Consider the following 22469-nt stretch of genomic DNA (forward strand, 5'->3'; position numbering starts at 1 on the left):
TGCTTCAGAAATGTTGGGGATAATAAAAACGTTAACTGTTTGCTACTAATCTGATGAGGGACATCTGTAACTTATAAAAGAGGAATGGACAACTTTAACAGCAGAAACAAGAATCCTGAGCACAGAAGAAATATATGTGCTCTTGTTTGGGAAGATAATATAATAAAAAAGGTATCTCACAAGTTAATTTTGAGATTTAATTCATTACTGATTAAAATTCCAACAGAGTGCTTAAGAGAACTTGACTATCCGTAAACTTTTTACGGAAAAACATGCAACCAAGCAATATTCTTAGAAGAAAAGATAACAGTGTAGGATTTACTCTGCCAAACTTTAAACGATTGTCATAAATTTCTGGTACTATCCTAAGTAGAGAAAATAGAATGATAAAGTAGAATAGCATTAAAGAGTAGACTAACATTTTTAAGATGTCAATATATGGCATGTCAAGTGACACAAAGTAATAAAAATGAACACTAGTAAATGTGTTACAGAAAAATAATATGAAAACGGAGAAAAATAAATTCACAGAAATAACTTGTATCACATCCTAGATATTTCAAATTAGTTAAAGAGTTAAATACTAAAAAGCCATCCACAGACAAAGCTAGAAGAAAGTGCAATCACAGATCTTAAGTCAGTTGTAGAAGGGAGGTAATTTTTTGAGAATTAAAGTAATAAAAATACTTGTGGTGAAATAGACCTAATAAGAAGTGAAATGTTTTCCCACAACGAAGAATAATAAAATGAAAAACAACTGAGTGAGAAAGATACTTGTGACTGATGTGTAGGAACAGAAATTTTAGCCCCAAAATATGTAAGCAAGAGAGATACTGGTTTATAAAGGGAGTAACTACTTTCTAATGGAAGCATGGTCTAAGAATATGAATGTACGGTTATGTAAGAAGAAATATATCAAATGTTATTCAAAAGTTAAGCTTCCAGAAGAATTTCAAATTGTGTGAACTAGAGCAACTATGCAGTGTCATCTTAACTGTATTTAATTAGTAAAAATAAATCAATTGTTGACAGAGTTGCGTGAAAAAAAGCTATTTTTATACTTGGCTAATAGAATTCTAGTTGAACTTGGAAAGCATCTGAAAAACCACCGCAGGGAAATTTCTAGGCCAACTGCGATATGTTTGGGCAATGAATTAATATTCCCAATAGAAATGACATGTCACAACTATATAAATCTATGGAAGTAAATACATAAAATAATGTTATGTAAAACAGTTGATACAACTGAACAATGTTGGTACCAGCCTTATAAAACTAATGAATCATTGAATACTACATCAAAAACTAACGATGTACTATATGTTGGCTAATTGAACATAATAAAAAAAAATCACAGTATAAGCCACCGAGTTGGAAAGGACCCTGTTGCTAAAGAAGAAATAATTTTTAAACGAGGGTTTCTCCCCTCATTTAAACATTTTGGTTTGGCTCTATACCATTTAACTGTAAAGTTAAAACATAAAAATATGAAAATACATTTAAAAAGTCAGGGATAAATAAGACTCTCCCTGGGGCTGTGCGTTATTATTCTCAATTTTTTAAAACATCTATACATTGTGGCTTATTTATTGCTATAGACTGAATGTTTCTGTCCCCCGCCCCAATTCATATATTGAAATCTAATCCCCAATGTGATGGTGTTTGGGTCTGGGGCCTTTGGGAGGTGATTAGGTCATGAGGACAGAGCCCTCATAAATGGGACTAGGGCCCTTATAAAAGTCCCCAGAGAGCTCCCTTGTCCCTCCTGCCATGTGAGGTTTTAGTGAGAAGACATATGAACCAGGAAGCAGTCTCTTACCAGACAATGAATCTTGGTGCCTTGATCTTGAACTTCCCAGCCTTCAGAACTGTGAGAAATAAATTTTTTTTAATAAACTATGTCTATGGTATTTTGTTATAGCAGCCCAAATGGACTTAGACATTTACTGTTTGTAATTGTGATACCTTTGGTCCTTTTTTCTTTTTTAAAAATTTTATTATTTTTTTTTAAGTAATCTCTACGCCCAACATGAGGCTCAAACTCACAACCCTGAGATGAAGAGTCGCATGCTCTACTACTGAGCCAGCCAGGTGCCCCTGATCCTTTTTTCTTGTATCGACTCAACCCGTAGACTTGGAACTAGATGTATTCTTAGAGATCATCTAGTACAGTCTAATTGTGAGAATGAGGACATTGAGGCCCAGGGAGATTGGCTCAACGTCACAGAACTTGTCAGTTGCAAATTAATTTTTAGATTATATACAAACAGTACTTATTTTGTTATAAACAGATTTGTCATTCCTCCCAATGAATGTGTGAATCATCAAACAGAGCAACTCAATGTAAGAAGTATTATTACCTCAATCCTGTTCATAAAGAAATGAAGATCAAAACAATGAAATGCTATGTATCACTTATAGGGTTAGTAATAAATTAAAAATATATTATGGTATCTAGTGATGGTGAGAGTTTGGGGAAATGGGCATTGCATACTGTGATGGAGCGAGTGTCAGTAGATGCAGTGATTTCTGAAGGGCAGTTTGGCAATAGCCAACAATCTTTTAAATGTACTTTTCATCCAGAAATGCCACTGCTAGAAACATACCCTAGATGTATGCTTGCAAAAGTTCTTCAAAGTGTATTCAAAAAGATGTTCGTTACAACATATTATAGAGGGAAAAAAGAAATCATGAATGCATTCATTAATTAGAAACTGGTCCAATAAGTTGGGAATAGCCTTCAGATGGAATACTATATGACTACTAAAAATGAAATTGCGTATGTCACATTGGGAAAGATCTATAACATAAACTAAGAGGAAGAAAGCAAGATACACAATCATGAATGGTCTCCGATATGTGTGGGAGAGACACATACACAAACACACACACATATATATACAAACACACACACGTACATAAATCCTAAAAGAAAACACAAGAAACCCTGAAGAGTAGTTACCTTTGGAAAGACAAATATGGAAGAAGGAAAAGAGGAAAGCTTTTACTTAAGTATCTTGTACTAACCTGTACAGTATGGATTTTCTACCTAGATATTTACATCTATTAATGACATTTGAAAATTATCAGCAGACTTTACACAGATTGTAGAGTCATGGGTTAATATTTTTTTATGTTTCTTGTCTCAACTTAGTCCTTTTCTGTATATTTTCTTTAATTGCTTTGATAAAAAGAATAAACATTTAACTTTTATACTGAGTTACATCTGAACCGACCTGGAAAAACATCCATAGAATTTTAAGTGAAAGAGGCAAGTTGCAAAGTGAAATTTTTCATTTAAAAAAAAAAAACCTGGGGAAGAATACATATTACATTATAACCTCAGATGGGCAGGATTGGTGAAGAAGGACAGAAAACCTCTTTTTTAAGTAAAAAAATCTAATAAGGTAATAAAAGTAAATAAAAAATGTTGCCAAAGAGCCATATGGGGCCTGTTTTACTTCCCTATTGCTACGCTAACAAATGACCACAAACTCGGTGGCTTCACATTTCAAGGTCACATTTATGACCTTACAGTTGTGAGGCCAGAAGGACAAAATGGATCTCAAGCTGCTGTCAAGGCTGTACCCCTTTTGCGTGCTCTAGGGGAGAACCTGTGTTCTTGCTCTTTCCAGCTTCCAGAGACTGCTTGCATTCCTGGACTCGGGCCATTTTCACCCAAAGTGAGCAATGCCAGTCCTATCTTTCTCATATGGCATCATTCTGACACTCTTTTTTTCCCACTTTTAATGACCCTTGTGATTACACTGGGCCCACTGAATAATCCAGGAAAATTTCCCTATCATGGTGTCAACTGATCAGCAATCTTAATTCAACCCCCAAGCTCAATTCCCTTTTGCCATGTAAGGATACACACGTGAAGACTCCAGAGGTCAGGACATGGACATTTGGGGACAACCATTATTCCGCCTACCATAGAATGTCAGGACACCGGCCACTTCCGGGACTACGCAAGGATGGTCCCAACATGAGCCACAGGGGCTGGAATGCTAGTAATTTATCTGGAGAGGATGAATGTGGCTTTATAATCTCAGTCCGACCCTATGTCTAATTATAGCCTGAAGGAAAACCTGTTAAGCTAGTTTTGTACCTACGCTGTTGAACCTGGAAGCAAAGAGGACTCCCAATTGTTCAAATCCTTTACCTCCCCTCCCCCATTTAAAATTTTTCAGATATATTCACCAGCCCTATGTCCGCATCAGTGCTTCTGCTCTTTTGTGGAGTTCATCCACCAACACAACCACATTCCTAGGGTGAAAATAGGTCACCGCAGTACTACATCCCCAGCACGCTTCCTGAGAAAGTTCTACCACTCACGAGCACCCCGGCTGAAATACTTCTCATCACTCTTCACTGATAAATGGTGTGAGTGAGGAACACTTTTTTGAGGTGTATATGTGTGACACACACACAGACACACACATACAATATCTACTCTGGAGGTTTAGGTAGGAAAAGAGACAGAGAATACAATTTGACTTCAAACAGAAATCCCATGCAAAATTAAGCAGTAAAAGTTAATTTGAAGATAATAAGAGAAACCACCTGTACAACAAAACAAAACCATACCACTTAGGAATATCCATTCTTTTCTAAGGTCTCAAGTGCACATTTTTTTTGTGAACAATTATATAATAATTTCCCCCCTAAAGTTAATCATCCCTTCTAATTTTGTGGCATTAGTAATATTCAACTCGGATTTTGAAAATGAGGTCAGAAAAAAAATCACCATCTGAAATGGAGCAATCAAGATGGGAAAGATTAATCATGAACAAGAGTGATCTGCTTAGAGAAGTGGTATGGGTTATGAGGGAAGTAAGCCAGAACTTAAGTACTTATCTTTGGACTCCCAGTTCCAAAAGTTACACTCTTTAAAGTGGAGACAAAATGCTGATTAGTTGCATTTCAGAGGGATGGGCAAAGCTTCAAGGCTCGGGTGGCTGTCCCGAAGAGGAGATTCCCTCTTTGGCAAAGAACAGGATTAGAGTCTCCTGTTTGGGAGGGCACTTCCTGTATTTGATCTACGTGGTATTGGGTAAAGGTGTGGGCTCATCACAGTCTCTTAGCAAATATTCACTTGCTGACTGATGTGGGGTGTTTGCTCCGGTGTAATGTTCTTTTTGATTTGGCTTAAAGGTGAAAAACATTAGAAACCAGGTGACAGCCTCCACAGTAGTAGATTCACAAGGAAATGATGTCAGGAGAGCAGGGGATGAAGAGGGATTGGAGTGGGCTAAGGCGTGGAAATTTTGCATGGCTTTGGGCACGTAAATCCGGGGAAAGGCAACTGAGAAACACACAATTCCTATGTCATTTTTTAGGGCAACATTAAGAGCTCCTTTCATCTGCATGGGGCTCTTTATGTAATGTGGGTGTGTGTATGGGGTTGGGACAATGAACAGGGAGCACATGCGTGCCTTTCTCCAAGCGGGCCTACTAGAACATTCCCGTCACCCCTGCCTCTCTCTCCCATTTCCTCCCTCTCTATCCATTATACGGAAAGAAGGGAGGCAACAAAGCCCGAGTCAAACTACACTTAGTAAAAAGCCATGTATCCTTGCGCAGTTAGCATATATTATTTAAATATGTTGTGCTCGCTTCAGCAGCACATAAACTAAAATGGGAACGCTACAGAGATTAGAATGGCCCCTGTGTAAGGATGACAGGCAAAGTCACAAGCTGCTCCGTATTTCTGTACGTTAACTAACTGGAGTTAAAATAAAAACTAGGGGCATCTGGGTGGCTCAGTCGGTTAAGCGTCTGCCTTTCGGGTCAGGTCATGATCCTGGCCAGGGTCCTGGGATCGAGCCCTGCGTTGGGCTCTCCGCTCAGTGGGGAGCCCGCTTCTCCCTCTGCCTCTCCTCCTGGCTTGTGCTTTCTTTCTCATTCTCTCTCTCTCAGATAAATAAATAAATCTTAAAAAAATAAAAACTTAAAAAAATAAATATGTTGCTGGTGCTGATGACATATCCCCAAAAGGTTATATAATATGCTTGTGAAATGCACAACAAAGAAAGGTTATATCTTTATTGGCAATTGTAAGTTACACACCTCTTGTTCGCCCCCCCCCACCCCCCACTCATAGTGACTGTATATCAACTTGTCCATCAACTTTGGAGTCCAGAACAAAAGGCACATCAACTAAAAGAAAGAAGAGTTTTATTCTGTTAAAGAATAAAAGAAGGTCAACCCTAATGACTCCTCTAAAGCTTTATTTCCTGAGTTAAGAGCAAAAAAAAAAAAAATCTTTAGCGTTTGAAATTTAATGGTGCCATGCTTTGTTTTCTCTTTTCCAAATAAGGTTTAAGTCAAGGCTTATCTTTCTTGTCTGTGGGTCCTTATTGTTGGAAATTTTGAGTGTGCACTAAGCTTATCCTGACTATAGGTCAAAACTAGTTAAATGTCCTTCAGCAAGAAGGAACATGTTGAGAAATCGCAAATCATTGCTCTGTTTACATTTCTATTATAAAAGTTAAATATTTGTTCTAAGTCAAAGATGATTACTTTCAGTCACTTCTTTATTTTTTTTTAAAGATTTTATTTATTTATTTATCTGACAGAGAAACAGTGAGAGAGGGAAGACAAGCAGGGGGAGTGGGAGAGGGAGAAGCAGGCCTCCCGCAGAGCAGGGAGCACGATGTGGGGCTCCATCCCAAGACCCTGGGATCATGACCTGAGCCGAAGGCAGACGCTTAACGACTGAGCCACCCAGGCGCCCCTCAGTCACTTCTTTTAATGAAAGTCATTTAGTGAAGCTACTCCAAAGCTAGGGGAACAGGAAACTTCTGTCTTTTTTTCTTATTCTATTGTACAGAAGCAATTAGAATTCAGTCCCTGCTCTAACTTGCAGAGATCCCTAACTTAATACAGAACTAGATTTTTTGGTGTATTTTGTCTTTGTTGGACAATACTAATGGATTTTTAAAAAAGATTTTATTCATTTGTTTGACAGAGAGAGAGAGAGAACACGAGTTGTGGGCAGAGGCAGAGGGAGAGGGAAAAGCAGGCTTCCTGCTGAGCAGGGAGCCCAACACGGGGCTCGATACCAGGACCCTGAGATCATGACTTGAGCCAAGGCAGACACTCAGTCAACTGAGCCATCCAGGCGCCCCATGGATTTGTTAATTATTCTTTGGAAATCAAGAGGTAGTTATAGAAGACCGAGTGGGGGGTGGGGAAAAGAATTACTCAGGTGAGGAAGTCTGCAAGTTTAGTTTGAAGGCCATAACTTATTAACTGGATAACCTTGGGCAATAGATTAATCTGAATCACCTCTCTGATCTGAATGATATGAATTGCAGATGATTTGAAGGAACGGTAACTGTAAAACCCTAACATGGAATAATTAGTATACTAGTATACTAGTAATTAGGTCCTAAAAAGGAGTTAGACTGCCTGGGTTCAAATCCCAGCTCAATTGCCTAATGCACTGTGAACAGGAGTAAGTTACTTAACTTCTCCATGCATCACTTAGCCATCCATAAAATGTAGACGAAAATACCACCTACCCACAGAGTTAAAATGATTAAATGAGCTAGGATACAAAGAGCACATAGAAAGGACTACACAAGAGCTCGTTATTATGCTGAGTGGTCTTAATATTGAAATTGGTTAATGATCATTCCATTAACAGAATAATTTGTCATACATCATGCTTGAACGTGACCATCAAGAAAGAGAAAAGAAAAACCTTTGTGGATGACAACCTAAACCATATACACCCAAAGAGCTTACTGTCTACACTCAGTAATGTGACTTTATTACTTCATACTTTGCTGTCTTCGCCTTAACTTGCTGTCTCAGCAGATTCTTGCCCCAGAAGATAATAGTTGCAAATAACTTTATTGCTCATTCCAGGAACTTCCTGAAAGACACATTGCTCCTTGCCAGACTCTGAATTCCTTGCCTTAAAAATCCTCACCTCGTTGGGGTCACCAACCCTAAATTATGACATCACCATCCTTACCTAATCCTAACCAAGACTTCCTCACTGAAAGGCCTTCCTTAAGCCAGACTAGAATATCTCCTAACATCCTGGCTTCACCTCCCTACCCAAAGTTCTGTCAAGGTTGCTGTCTTTCACTGCAGTAAGGGTAAACCCAGCTTTATCTTATCAACAAGTTATCTTGGTGATACCTGTGGAGAGCCAGTATTCCATGTGGGTTAGTGAACTGAACTCTGGAACCGGAATGAGAAGAGAGGAATTGAAGTCACAGTCCTACCACTTGGACAAGTCAATAATTTTCAGATGCCTCTTCTGTAAAATGTACGTGTATAAAATGTATATGCACACGTACAGTGTGTACACAAGTGCTCACCGGGTAAGGAACGCTTAATAAATGTTTCTTACATTGCCCCTCCTCTTCTTTTTGGTTGCCTGCTGGGGAGGGGAAAGTTGGGTAAATGACTATACTGTTAGTCTGCTCAAGCCGTCACTTTTGGGTAAACCCTTCTCGGCCCCTCCTCAGCCACCTTGTAAATACAGCCAGTGAGGTGAAGACCATGGAGGATGGGGGTACCCCTTCCCACCTGAGATACCATGGTTTCCTTTCTTCCTTTCCTCCTTCTGTCCTCCCTCCTTCCCTCCCTTTCTTTTTTCCTCCCTTTCTTCCTTCCCCCTCCCTTTCATTCTTCCTTCCTTTCTTCCTTCTTTAAGGTTTATTTATTTTAGAGAGAGAAAGAGAGCACGCACACATGAGCAGGAGGGGCAGAGGGAGAGGAAGGGAGAGAATCTCAAGCGGACTCTGCACTGAGCATAGAGCCCAACGCAGGGCTTGATCTCATGGCCCCGAGACCACAACTTGAGTGAAACCAAGAGTTGGATGTTTAACCGACTGTGCCACCCAGATGCCCCACCATAGTTTTCTGAAGGGAATACAGGTGGGACCCAGAGCAAGTATTAAACTGTATTTAGGGACACCTGGGTGGCTCAGGCAGTTGAGCATCTGCCTTTGGCTCAGGTCATGATCCCAGATTCCTGGGATCGAGTTCCGGCATCGAGCTCCTACCTCAGCTCCTACCTTTGTCCCTCCCCCTGCTTGTGTGCTGGTGTGTGCACTCTCTCTCTCTAATAAATAAATCTTTTAAAAAAATAAACTGTTTTTATCTGCAGAGAGATAGTAACTGATCCAAAATCCTAAGGCGGGAGGACCGAGAAGGACCAACACTCAGCTCCTTTGTTCTTCAGAACCTTGCAGGCATGTGGGAGGTGAGCTATATGGTCATCTCCCAGGTCTTCATCACTTTGTGCACTGCCTCCTCTCCTCCTTTCTCGCTTCCTGTGCCAGTTATTGCTTCCTTGATGTTCAGGTCCAAATTTACCCTTTTCACCTGCGGGTGGGAAAATGGGTCAGGACTCTTGAAACTCCTCTGCTAGCTGCAGTGTTAAGCTTTGTAAGGTGTTTGAGGAGACACTGCAGGAGGAAAGGATTTCCCATCATGCTCTGATGGGCTTGCTCTGCAGGACCATTTAGATGCTGGGCTTCACTAGTGCACAGGTCCCACAGGGCACAAAAGCTGGCAGCATCTATTGTCCTGAAGTTTCCCCTGGCACCCATCGGGAGTGGTTTTATAGCAGGGTGCCTCTTGTGAGACACCTCCCTGTGAACAGCTTCCCAGGAATCCTAGAGGATAGATTTTCTCTAGCAAGTTACCAGTGGGTTTCTGGCAACTTCTACTGGCTTGACACCACAATGACTTCTCTTTCATCCACTTAGTCATGACCCTGACTTCTCAAAAAGATTTGGATTTCAGCCTTCAGGGAGGGGTATCTTCCTTGGGCACTCTATGTTGAGTCTAGGGGTTTCGAATGCCCCTGTATCTTCTATTCCTATCTTTGGTAGCATTCTCTTCACCTTTTAAAAAAGTTTTTATTTAAATTCCAGTTAACACAGTGTTATATTAGTTTCAGGTGTACAATATAGCGATTCAATGCTTCCATCCATCACCCTGTGCACAACACAACAAGCACACTCCTTAATCCCCATCACCTGTTTAACCTTCCCCTCTGGTAACCCTCAGTTTGCTCTCTATAGTTAAGAGTCTGTTTCTTGGTTTGCTTTTCTCTTTTTCCCCTCACTCGTTTCGTTTCTTAAATTCCACGTGTGAGTGAAATCACATGGTATTTGTCTTTCTCTGACTTATTGTGCTTAGCATAATATTCTCTAGTTCCATACTCATCGTTGCAAACGGCAAGATTTCATGCTTTTCCATGGCTGGGGGGAGGGGCAAAGGGCGAGGAAGAGAGAGAATCTTAAAGGAGGCTCCACGCCCAGCCTGGAGCCCATTACAGGGCTCAATCTCATGACCCTGAGATCACGACCTGAGCCAAAATCAAGAGTCAGACACTTAATTGACTGAACCACCCAGGCCACCCTGAGCTTCTAAAGAATTTAAAGTCATTGATTTTATATCTTGCCACTTTACTGAATTCCTGTATGAGTTCTAGCAGTTTTGGGGTCAAGTCCTTTGGGTTGCATTTCTGTGCACCAACAAGAAGATAGAAGAAAGAGAAATTAAGGAGTTGGTCCCATTTAAAATTACACCCAAAACCATAAGATACCTAGGAATAAATCTAACCAAAGAGGCAAAGAATCTGTACTCAGAAAACTATAGAATACTCACGAAAGAAATTGAGGAAGACACAAAGAAATGGAAAAACATTCCATGCTCATGGATTGGAAGAACAAATATTGTGAAAATGTCTATGCTACCCAGAACAATCTACACATTTAGTGCAATCCCTATCAAAATACCATCCACTTTTTTCAAAGAAATGGAAAAATAATCCTAAAATTTGTATGGAACCAGAAAAGACCCCGAATAGCCAGAGGAATGTTGAAAAAGAAAAGTAAAGCCGGTGGCATCACAATTCCGGACTTCCAGCTCTATTACAAAGCTGTCATCATCAAGACAGTATGGTACTGGCACAAAAACAGACACATAGATCAATGGAACAGAAAAGAGAGCCCAGAAATGGACCCTCAACTCTATGGTCAACTAATCTTCGACAAAGCAGGAAACAATGTCCAATGGCAAAAAGACAGTCTCTTCAACAAATGGTGTTGGGAAATTGGACAGCCACATGCAGAAGAATGAAACTGGACCATTTCCTTACACCACACACAAAAACAGACTCAAAATGGATTAAAGACCTAAATGTGAGACAGGAATCCATCAAAATCCTAGAGGAGAACACAGGCAGCAGCCTCTTCAACCTCAGCTGCAGCAACTTCTTCCTAGATACATCGCCAAAGGCAAGGGAAGCAAGGGCAAAAATGAACTATTGGGACTTCATCAAGATAAAAAGCTTTTGCACAGCAAAAGAAACAGTCCACAAAACCAAAAGACAACTGACAGAAATGGGAGAAGATATTTGCAAATGACATCTCAGGTAAAGGGCTAGTATCCAAAATCTATAAAGAACTTAATCAAACTCAACACCCAAAGAACAAATGATCCAATCAAGAAATGGGCAGAAGACATGAACAGACATTTCTGCAAAGAAGACATCTAAATGGCCAACAGACACATGAAAAAGTGTTCAACATCACTCGGCATCAGGGAAATCCAAATCAAAACCTCAATGAGATACCACCTCACACCAGTCAGAATGGCTAAAATTAGCAAGTCAGGAAATGACAGATGTTGGCGAGGATGCGGAGAAAGGGGAACCCTCCTACACTGTTGGTGGGAATGCAAGCTGGTGCAACCACTCTGGAAAACAGTATGGAGATGCCTCAAAAAGTTGAAAATTGGGGCGCCTGGGTGGCTCAATTGTTAAGCGTCTGCCTTCAGCTCAGGTCATGATCCCAGGGTCCTGGCGATCCCAGGACCCTGCATCGGACTCCCTGCTCGGCGGGAAGCCTGCTTCTCCCTCTCCCACTCCCCCTGCTTGTGTTCCCTCTCTTGCTGTCTCTCTGTCAAATAAATAAATAAAAAAAATCTTAAAAAAAAAAAGTTGAAAACAGAGCTACCCCTACGACCCAGCAATTGCCCTACTGGGTATTTACCCCAAGGATACAAATGTAGGGGCGCCTGGGTGGCTCAGTTGGTTAAGCGACTGCCTTCGGCTCAGGTCATGGTCCCAGGGTCCTGGGATTGAGCCCCGCATCTGGCTCCCTGCTCGGCGGGAAGCCTGCTTCTCCCTCTATGACTCCCCCTGCTGGTGTTCTCTGTCAATTAAATACATAAATAAAATCTTTAAAAAAAAAGATACAAATGTAGTGATCCAAAGGGGTACTTTTACCCCAATGTTTATAGCAGCAATGTCCACAATAGCCAAACTATGGAAAGAGCCAAGATGTCCATCAACAGATGAATGGATAAAGAAAATATGGTAAATATACGCAATGGAATATTATGCAGCCATCAAAAACCCCTCAAATCTTGCCATTTGCAACGACGTGGATGGAACTAGAGGGTATTATGCTAAGAGAAATAAGCCAGTCAGAGAAAGACAAGTATCATATGATCTCACCAATATGTGGAATTGAAAAACAAGACAGAGGCTCATAAGGGAAGGAAGGAAAAAATGAAACAAGATGAAACCAGAGAGGGAGACCAACCATAAGAGACTCTAAATCTCAGGAAACAAACTTAGGGTTACTGGAGTGGTGGGGGTGGGAGGGATGGGGTGGCTGGGTGATAGTCATTGGGGAGGGTATGTGCTATGGTGAGCTCTGTGAATTGTGCAAGACTGTTGAATCACAGACCTGAACCTCTGAAACAATACATTATGTGTTAAAAAAAAAAAAGAGAGAGATGATAGTAGGAAGGGAAAAACGAAGGGGGGGGGGATCAGAGGGGGAGACGAACCGTGAGAGAGTATGGACTCTGAGAAACAAACTGAGGGTTCTAGAGGGGAGGGGGGAGGGGGGTTGGGTCAGCCCGGTGATGGGTATTAAAGAGGGCACATTCTGCATGGAGCACTGGGTGTTATACGCAAATGATGAATCATGGAACACTGCATCAAAAACTAATGATGCAATGTATGGTGACTAACATAACAAAATTAAAAAAAAACTCATATTTTTATTTTCGAGACAAAGCAAGAGAGAGAACACGAGCTGGGGGAGTGGGAGAGGGAGAAGGAGGCTTCCCGCTGAGCAGAGAACCCGATGCGGGGCTCGATCCCAGGACCCTGGGATCATGACCCGAGCCGAAGGCAGTTGCTTAACCGACTGAGCCACCCAGGCAGCCCTTTACTGATTACTTTTTAATGTTAAACCAGCCTTCTAGGGGGCGCCTGGGTAGCTCAGTCGGTTAAGCAACTGCCTTCGGCTCGGGTCATAATCCCCGGGTCCCGGGATGGAGCCCCGCATCAGGCTTCCTGCTCGGCGGGGAGCCTGCTTCTCCCTCTGCCTCCTATTCCACCTGCTTGTGCTCAATCTCTCTGCGTCAAATAAATACATAAAATATTTAAAAATTAAAAAAAACCAGCCTTGTATTCCTGGGTGAACCCAACTTGATCATGATGTATTATCCTTTTTATATATTATCGGATTCAATTTTCTGGGGCAGTCATAGGGCTTACGTAGCATGTTTCCCGTTTCTCAGGGATTATTGTCCTTCATTGTCTAATGTCCAATGTTTTGAAAACTGTTGTTTCATAACTTTGTTCCTGTCAATCCAGACCCTGTTTGTTATTCCAGCTTTGCTAGCAACAGAAATCCAAATGACACATTAACATAAATGCTAAAGGGATCATGGCAAAAACTGTCTCTTTTAGTCTGCAAGCCAAACAAGGTGTGTGTTTCCATGTTAAGTCACAGATGAGACTCAGGAACAGAGTAAATGGAAATAAAAATCCAAGGCTCAGGAGGCATCTTCAGGTTTGAGGAAGTTAGACTTTGTCGGTGTTGCTAACACTTCTATTTAAAAAATAAATTACACACATGTAAGGAAGGTAGAAATAAGTCTTCTTCTGTTGGTACTATGTTTATTTTAAGAGAAGATATTGTTGGTGTGTATACACACACATACATACACAGGAGTGGGGAAACACAGTAAAATTAAATTAAGATTAAAAAAATCTTTCTATTGGTGTACTTCACACTGAAATCCTTTAAACTGAACCTAGGCCCTCCAAAAAAAAAAAAATTAGTCAAGGGTGGTATCATATAGGTTAAAAGGCATTCAATATTCATAGAATTGCTCATCACAGAAGCTCAACTTTTAAGATAAGTATACTTGTTACTGGTTGTTCCATAAGCTCAGGAATACTTCAGCTTTGAGAATATATTCCAACTACTCCAATCTTATTGAACTGCAAGGCAAAATTAAACCTCCCCAGCGAAAGTAATGGTTCCAGAAACATCTGGTGTTTATAAACAGAAGCTTGTGGGTGAAGACCATGTCTCCCCAATTTGTTAGCCATTCAATACTGCATTGACAGACAAACTGGAGTGATCTAAAAGCTAGAACTTAATTATGTTGGCCAATTTAGCTAGAGTCACTCTCCTAGGGTATTCATTTTCTTTTCCTAGGGCTTTTAGTTTAATTTCACTTTTCAATGATGTATTTATTAATTCATATAATGGTGCTTTTAGGAAGGTCTTGAGATACGGTCTCAGGATCTGTGTGAAGGCTCAGACCCAGCAGGAAGAAGACACTGCTACAATGGCTTCCTCTAGACACATTTTTTTTATCTCTGCAGTAACTCACTTTTCACAATGTGAACTGAGCTCCCTCTGAGAGGGGTGTATAAACCCTTTTTGCTTCAGTCATACTTGACTGTTTTATTAGGCAAAGATCCAAGGGTAGGCTACCATCATAATTTTTTAAATCTTAATCTCCTTTGAATACAATGAAATCTCAGCCACTGTAACACATTCATTAATCCAGCACTTTATACACATCACAGCGTGAGATCTCCTGGCTCACATTTTCCTTCAGTGAACTTTCCATTTTTCCAAAATGTAATATTTATGAAGCAGCTAAATTTCTCTGCTCAAAAGACCATTAGTAGAATGACAACATAGTTTAAAGAGGTATTAACAAGATTGCATACTTTGAGCTCTGGTTTCAGATTGACCTAAATTTGAATCTTGGCTTTATTACTTAACAGCTGTATAAGTGCTTCAGTTTCCTCATTTGTTTATTTTTTTCCCTGAAGATTTATTTACCCATTTGAGAGAGAGAGCAGGGGGAGGGGGAGAGGGAGAGAGAGAATCTCCGGCAGACTCCCCACTAGGTGCAGAGCCTGACGTGGGGCTCGACCCCACGACCCCGAGAACATGACCTGAGCTGAAATCAAGAGTTAGCCGCTCAGCTGACTGAACCACCCAGGCACCACCTCATTCTTTTAGCTTAAATGAATTTTATTTGTAGACAACCTACCTGACATGTTTACTTTTTTTTTTTTTTAATAAATGGCTCCACTCCAAATAGGTCAAGGTCGAAATAAATGAAGAGCTCAAGGTGGCATCAGTCCCATTCGTCTAAGTCCTGATGTCGTGTGGCTGAAGAGCTGCAGCTTCTTATGGCAACAGGTGATACATCCAAAGTCATAGCCAAGTTCATTAACATGTTTCCATTTCTACACCATCCTTAAAGGAAATCTTATATGGGGTCACACCATCCCCAGAATAGTCCAGCAGAGCAACCATGCCATCTCGGTTCATGTTTTCATCAACAGAGAATGGGTAGTTTTTGCACTTAGCGAGGATGTGCTTGATTTGTTCTGCAGCCCCTGTCATAAAAGGTTTTACTCTTTCTGGCCTCTGTTCTTCAAAGTTTGCCTTTGATCGATTTCATGTCATCTCTGATGTACTTCTTGTAGGCTTCTTCGGTGCAGCTGGTTTCTGCCAGTGTTGGTTCAGGACAGTATCAACACCAGGCATGACTGTGCTTTCTGTACCTCCACCCTCGGAGGTGGAGGCATTTCCCCCCAGTGAGCGAGTCATCAGTGTTACCCTCCGTCCTCCTGACCATCCTTCCCTCCACCTCCAGGCACAGCCCCTGTGCCATCTCCCAGATCTTGTAGATGGTGGACAACATCTCATCCTAGCGGATGAGGTCCTGGGAGATGATCATGATGGTGGCTGGAGAGGAAGGATGGTGGTGCTAGCTTAGCAGGAGCCGGGAGCTCTGAGCAAACGTGGTGCAGCCCGAGCAGTGCTGGGAAGAGGGTGGAGCAGGTGAAAAGAAAGCTCAGTTTCCTCATTTTTAAAAATGGGATATGACTAGTATCTAATTCATGAGGCCGTGGAAATGAATAAATGAAATAAAATATGTAAAGCGCTTCATAATGTGTCCAAAACATGGCAAGTGCTTAAGGAATTATATTTTTGTGTCAGATTAAAAGCAAAATAGTGAGAATGTTTTCAAGGGAATGTAGATCTTTTAAAAAAGACAAAAAATTTCCGGTTTTCCTGGGAAAATAACAAATGGAAGTAGGCTATTGGAGTTTGGTGACCTTGACCCTCTGAGGATGATCCTGCTCAGTTTCTTTGCTTGGCCAACTGCTTCTCCTGCATACACAATCATAAATGGAATAAACTGACTTTCATGTGCCATCACTTGCTTCCCTAGGAGGATCCAGAAAAATCCATGTCACAAACTAAGATGTAAACGGCACCCTTGAGTGTGCAGAGCACACAGCTGCACAGGGAACCAGTTGACATTCATGTGACCATCACTCCTTCCACACTGACCACATCAGGGATCCAAAAACTCCATGGTGAAGACCAGGATGTGAATGACTTATCTTGAGTACACAGTGCCTACAACCATACTCAGTCTACTTGTATGTGCCCCAAATTTACCTGTACATGAGCATGGATAGAAAGGTCCGTGGTGCAGACTGTGATGTGAATGGCACTAAATGAGTTTGGAGTGCAATCAACAGCAAATGGAATAGGTTTAATTTATTGTGGCCATTACATACCTCCATGGTACGAAGCAAGGAGTCCACGAATATCCGTGGAATAGGTAGGTAGGACAGTGAATTGCCCTCCTTCAGGTGTGCACCGCACTGAACTGCACGTGGAAGAAGTCTACTTTCGTGTGGGCATTACTTATTACAACTTTAAGAATAGAGGAGTCTAGAAAAACACCATGAACTAGACCACAGAGTCAATGAAATCCATTCATTTGTGCACTGCATGCGTATGTGTATTGAATATATCTACTTTCATTTGGTAATCTCTTACCCCTATATGAACCTCAGAAATACACATTGCATGTAATATATATAATAGTATATGAATGGCACCCTGTGAGTTGTGCAGTGTACCCAAAGTTCAAGGAATATTTCATTTTTATGATGCCCTTGGTTATCTCCACATTGACCATATCAGAAGTCCAGAAATATCCATGGCACCAGACTGTTGTATGAGTGGCAAAGCTTGAACATGCTGGACAAAGAACCATTCATGGGATAAATCTAGTTTAATGAGACCCTCATTTTCCCTACATTGGGAATATAAACAGGAAAGACCCATGATATAGACTGATAGGAATATGATGGCCTCGGAGTGTATAGTGCACACAGGTTTTCATGGAATGGTCCTTTTTAAAAAAATTGATATAACATTAGTTCCCAGTGTAGAATGTAATAATTTGATACTTGTATATAGTGCAAAATGTTCACAATAAATCCAGTTACTCTCCATCACCATACATAGGTGCAAGTGTGTGTGCGTGCTTTTTTTTAAGATTTTATTTATTTATTTGACAGAGAGAGAGAGCACAAGCGGGGAGAGCGGCAGGCAGAGCGAGAGGGAGAAGCTCAGCAGGGAGCTTGATGGAGGGCTCGATCCCAGGACCCCAGGATCATGACCTGAGCTGAAGGCAGACGCTTAACGACTGAGCTACCCCGGGCGCCCTGATGCAAGTTTTTTTTTTCCTCATGATGAGAACTTTCAAGATTTACTCTCCTAGCTACTTTCTTTTCTTTTTTGTTTTAAAGATTTTATTTATTTATTTGAGAGAGAGTGAGCATGAGCGTGGAGGGGGAGGGGAGGCAGAGGGAGAGGGAGAAGCAGACTCCCCGCTGAGCAGGGAGCCCGATGCAGGGCTCGATCCCAGGACCCTGAGATCATGACCTGAGCTGAAGGCAGAGGCTTAATGTACTGAGCCACCCAGGCGCTCCTCTCCTAACTGCTTTCAAATATGCAATATAGTATTATTAATTATAGTCACCACACTGTACACAATATCCTCATGACATATTTTATAACTGGAAATTTGTACCTTTTGACATCCTTTACCCACTTCACACACCACTACTCTCTACCTCAGGCAACTACCAGTCTGTTTTCTATACCCATGAGCTCATTTTTTTTTTTTAAAGATTCAACATACAAATGAGATCATATGGTATTTAACCTCTTTGGCCTGACTTATTCCACTTAGCAAAATGTCCTCAGGGTCCAGCCACACTGTCATAAATGGCAAGATTTCATTCTTTTTTATGGTTGAGTAATATTGGGCTATATATATATATATATATAGTATTCATAATATATTATATATATATATACTATATGAAAAGATTATATATATGCATGCATATTATATGTATATGGAAATACATATATAGCTATATTATATATAATGTATATATACAAGACAAATAATTAATACATATATATTATATATATACACACACATACATGCACAAACATGTAGATACCATATTTTCTTTTTTTAAAGTTTTTAATTCCAGTTAACCCACTGTGTTATATTAGTTTCAGATGTACAATATGGTGATTCAACACTTCCCTACATCACCCAGTGCTCAATACAACAAGTGCACTCCTTAATCCCCATCACCTGTTTAACCCTCCCCTCTGGTAACCCTCAGTTTGTTCTCTACAGTTAAGAATCTGTTTCTTGGTTCGCCTCTTTTTTTTCCCTTCACTCATTTGTTTCATTTCTTAAATTCCACATGAGTGAAATTGTATGGTATTTGTCTTTCTCTGACATATTTTGCTTAGCATAATACTCTCTAGCTTCATCTATGTTATTGCAAATGGCAATATTTTGTTTTTATGGCTGAGTAATATTCCATTGTGTCTGTGTGTGTGTGCGCGCGCACGCACACACACACACACACACACACACACACCACATCTTCTTTATCCATTCATCTATCAATGGACACTTGGGCTGCTTCCATATCTTGGCTATTGTAAATAATGCTGCAGTAAACATCATGGTGCACGTATCCCTTTGGATTAGTATTTTTGTATTCTTTGGGTAAATGCCCAGCAGTACAATTGCTGGATTGGAGGGTAGTTCTATTTTTAACATCTTGAGGAACCTCCATACTGTTTTCCAGAATGGCTGCACCAGTTTGCATTCCCACCAACAGTACAAGAGGGTTCCCCCTTCTTCACATCCTCGCTAACACCTGCCGTTTCTTGTGTTGTTGATTTTAGCCATTCTGACAGGTGTGAGGTGATAGCTCACTTGTAGTTTCAATTTGCATTTCCCTGATGATGAGTGATGTTGAGCATCTTTTCATGTGTCTGTTGGCCATCTGGATGTCTTCTTTCGAGAAATGTCTATTCACGTCTTCTGCCCATTTTAAATTGGATTATTTGTTTTTGGGGGCTCAGTTTTACAAGTTCATTATATATTTTGAATACTAAACCTTTATTGGATATATCATTTGCAATTATCTTCTCCCATTCAGTAGGTTGCTGTTTAATTTTGTTGATTGTTTCTTTTGCCATGCAAAAGCTTTTTATTTTGATGTAGTCCCAATAGTTTATTTTGGCTTTTGTTTTCCTTGCCTCAGGGGACCTATCTAGAAAAAAAGTTGCTATAGCCAATGTCAGAGAAATTACTCTTTTCTAGGATTTTTACGGTTTTAGGTCTCACATTTAGGTCTTTAATCCACCTTGAATTTATTTTTGTGCATGGTGTAAGAAAGTGGTTCAGTTTCATTCTTTTGCATGTTGCTGTCCAGTTTTTCCAACACCATTTGTTGAAGAGACTTTTTCCTAATACCACATCTTCTTTATTTGAGTCACCCAGTGATGGACATTTAGGTTGTTTCTGTGTCTTGGCTATTGTAAATAATGCTGCAATGAATATGAGAGTGCATCTATCTTTTCAAATCAGCACTTTTTTAAAAAAAGATTTGATTTATTTTTGTGAGAGAGAGAGTATGAGAGAGAGAGAGAGAGAGCACAAGCAGGAGGAGTGGCAGGCAGAGGGAGAAGCAGACTCCCTGCTGAGCAGGGAGCCCAACACAGGGCTCGATCCCAGGACCTTGGGATCATGACCTGATCCAAAGGCAGACGCTTAACCGACTGAGCCACCCAGGTACCCCTAAATTAGCACTTTTAAAAAAAGATTATTTATTTTAGGAGGAAGGGGCAGAGGGAGAGGGAGAGAGAGTCTTAAGCAGACTCCACACTGAGCACAGAGCCTGATGTGGGGCTCGATCTCACAATCCTGAGATCACAATCTGAGCAGAAATCAAGAGTTGGATGCTTAATCAACTGCGCCACCGAGGCACCCGTTTTTTTTTTTCTTTTTTCCAAATACCCAGAAGTGTAATTGCTGGATCATATGGTAGTTCTATTTTTAATTTTCTGAGGAACCTCCATACTGTTTTCCATAGTGGCTGTACCAATTTACATTCCAACCAACTGTGTACAAGGGTTCCCTTTTTTTACATCCTTGTCAATACTTGTTTTTTCATCCTTTTGATAATAGCCAGGTGTGAAATGCCATCTCACTGTGATTTAGATTTCCATTTTGCATAATCCTTCTTTGCTGTAGAAATCACTTACTTCCTCATTGAGCATATGAGGAGCCCAGAAAGATCTATGTCACAAACTAGGATGTGATTGACATCCTTAAATCTTTTAGTGCACCAAAATTTACACAGAATATATTTACTTGAATGTGGCATTTATCCCCACAAGTATATGGGCCCAGAACTCATCATGTGATTGGCAGCCTTTAAATTCTGCAGTACACTCAACTGTATATGCAGTAAAACTAATTTTATAAGGCCATCATTAACCTCCACACTGACCATAAGAAGTATCTTTCTAAGATCCATGGCATAGACTAGAATGTGGCTTTCAGTCCTTGAATAGCACAGTATATCCAACTGTAAGTGAAATAAGTATAAGCTGATATGACCATCACTTATCTCCACATTAACATATGACAAAGCCAGACATAACCACGGTATTTACCAGATAGTGACTAGCACCTCTTCAGTTGTATAGTGTCCCCGAATGTACAAGGATGATTTCTTTTCTTTTTTTTTTTTTAAAGATTTTATTTATTTGACAGAGAGAGACACAGCAAGAGAAGGAACACAAGCAGGGGGAGTGAGAGAGGGAGAAGCAGGTTTCCCGCTGAGTGGGGAGCCCGATGCGGGGCTCGATCCCAGGACCGTGGGATCATGACCTGAGCCGAAGGCAGACGCCCAATGACTGAGCCACCCAGGCGCCCCAAGGATAATTTATTTTCACACGACCATTATTTACCCCCACACTGAGCATATGAAGAGATTAGAAAGATCCATGGCATAGACTGGGATATGATTATCACCACTTCTTTCAGTGTACTTAAAATACATAGCACAGTCTAATTTCATGTGGCCAACACATACTTCCACATCGAATATATGACAAATCCAGAAAGATTCATGACATAGACTATAATATGAATAGAATCCCTTAAACTGTGGAGTATGTCCACATTTATTTTTACGAGACTGTCACTAACTACACCATATGATGGGTCAAGAAAGTTACATGGTATATAAAACATAAATGGCACCAACTGAGTTGTGCAGTGCAATTATCAGTACTTACCTCTATTTTGAGCATGTTAGGAATCCAGAAATAAACCTGGCATAGACTGATTTGAATGGCAACTTCTGAGTGTGCCGTACTCACAACTGAACACGGAATAAGTCTTCTGTTACGTGGCCATCTTTTACCTCCACAGTGAACATATAAAGAGTCCAGAAAGATCTCTGATTGCTTCTTGGCCTTTTGGCTAAGATTGAGTGCAGAAAAATCTGTGGAAAAGAGTAGAATGTGAATGCCCCCTTTAGCTGTGCAGTGCACCCAGCTGTATATGGAATGTCTACTTTCATGTAGTCATCACTTACCTTCATGTTCAGTACATAAAGAATTAAGAAAGATCCATGGTATAGACTGTGAGGTGATTAGTGCCCTTGGATCTGTCTAGTCTTTTCAACAATATATAGACTAAGCATATTTTTATGTGTCATTCACTAATTTACATTCACATATGAGTAGCTCTGAATAATTTATGGTGTAGACCATGGAAGAAATAGCATCCCTTCAGTTATTCAGTGCAGTGATCTGTACATGGTAGACCTCTTTCCAGTATCTATCCATTCTTTCTTCTTCCCTGAATTCCCAAGTTCAGATTCCCAGAATTTTAGCCAGGTCAATAGACACCAAAATAAAGACAGTAGTTCTCAGCCTCCATTGTAACTA

The 22469-nt window shown here is 40.5% G+C and overlaps 1 long non-coding RNA gene, 1 other non-coding gene and 1 pseudogene across 2 annotated transcripts in view; 1 reads left to right on the plus strand and 2 right to left on the minus strand.

Moving 5' to 3' along the window:
• Positions 1 to 21989, minus strand: part of LOC141374277 (uncharacterized) — a 43678-nt gene extending 21689 nt beyond the window's left edge. Inside the window, exons 1-2 of the long non-coding RNA XR_012381038.1 lie at positions 21813 to 21989; positions 1820 to 1868 (exon numbers count right to left, since the gene is read on the minus strand). This is a non-coding gene — a long non-coding RNA (uncharacterized lncRNA). The remainder of the gene's footprint in view (positions 1 to 1819; positions 1869 to 21812) is intronic.
• On the plus strand, positions 5612 to 5715 carry LOC112813057 (U6 spliceosomal RNA). The gene has a single exon (XR_003205438.2). It is a non-coding gene; the product is annotated as a U6 spliceosomal RNA (small nuclear RNA).
• Positions 15543 to 16056, minus strand: LOC141374316 (translationally-controlled tumor protein-like; annotated as a pseudogene).
• Positions 21990 to 22469: the final 480 nt, after the last annotated feature.

Source organism: Callorhinus ursinus, unplaced genomic scaffold, assembly GCF_003265705.2.
Source record: "Callorhinus ursinus isolate GAN/ISIS: 27379988/994484 unplaced genomic scaffold, GSC_fseal_2.0 scaffold16, whole genome shotgun sequence".
Lineage (NCBI taxonomy): Eukaryota > Metazoa > Chordata > Mammalia > Carnivora > Otariidae > Callorhinus > Callorhinus ursinus.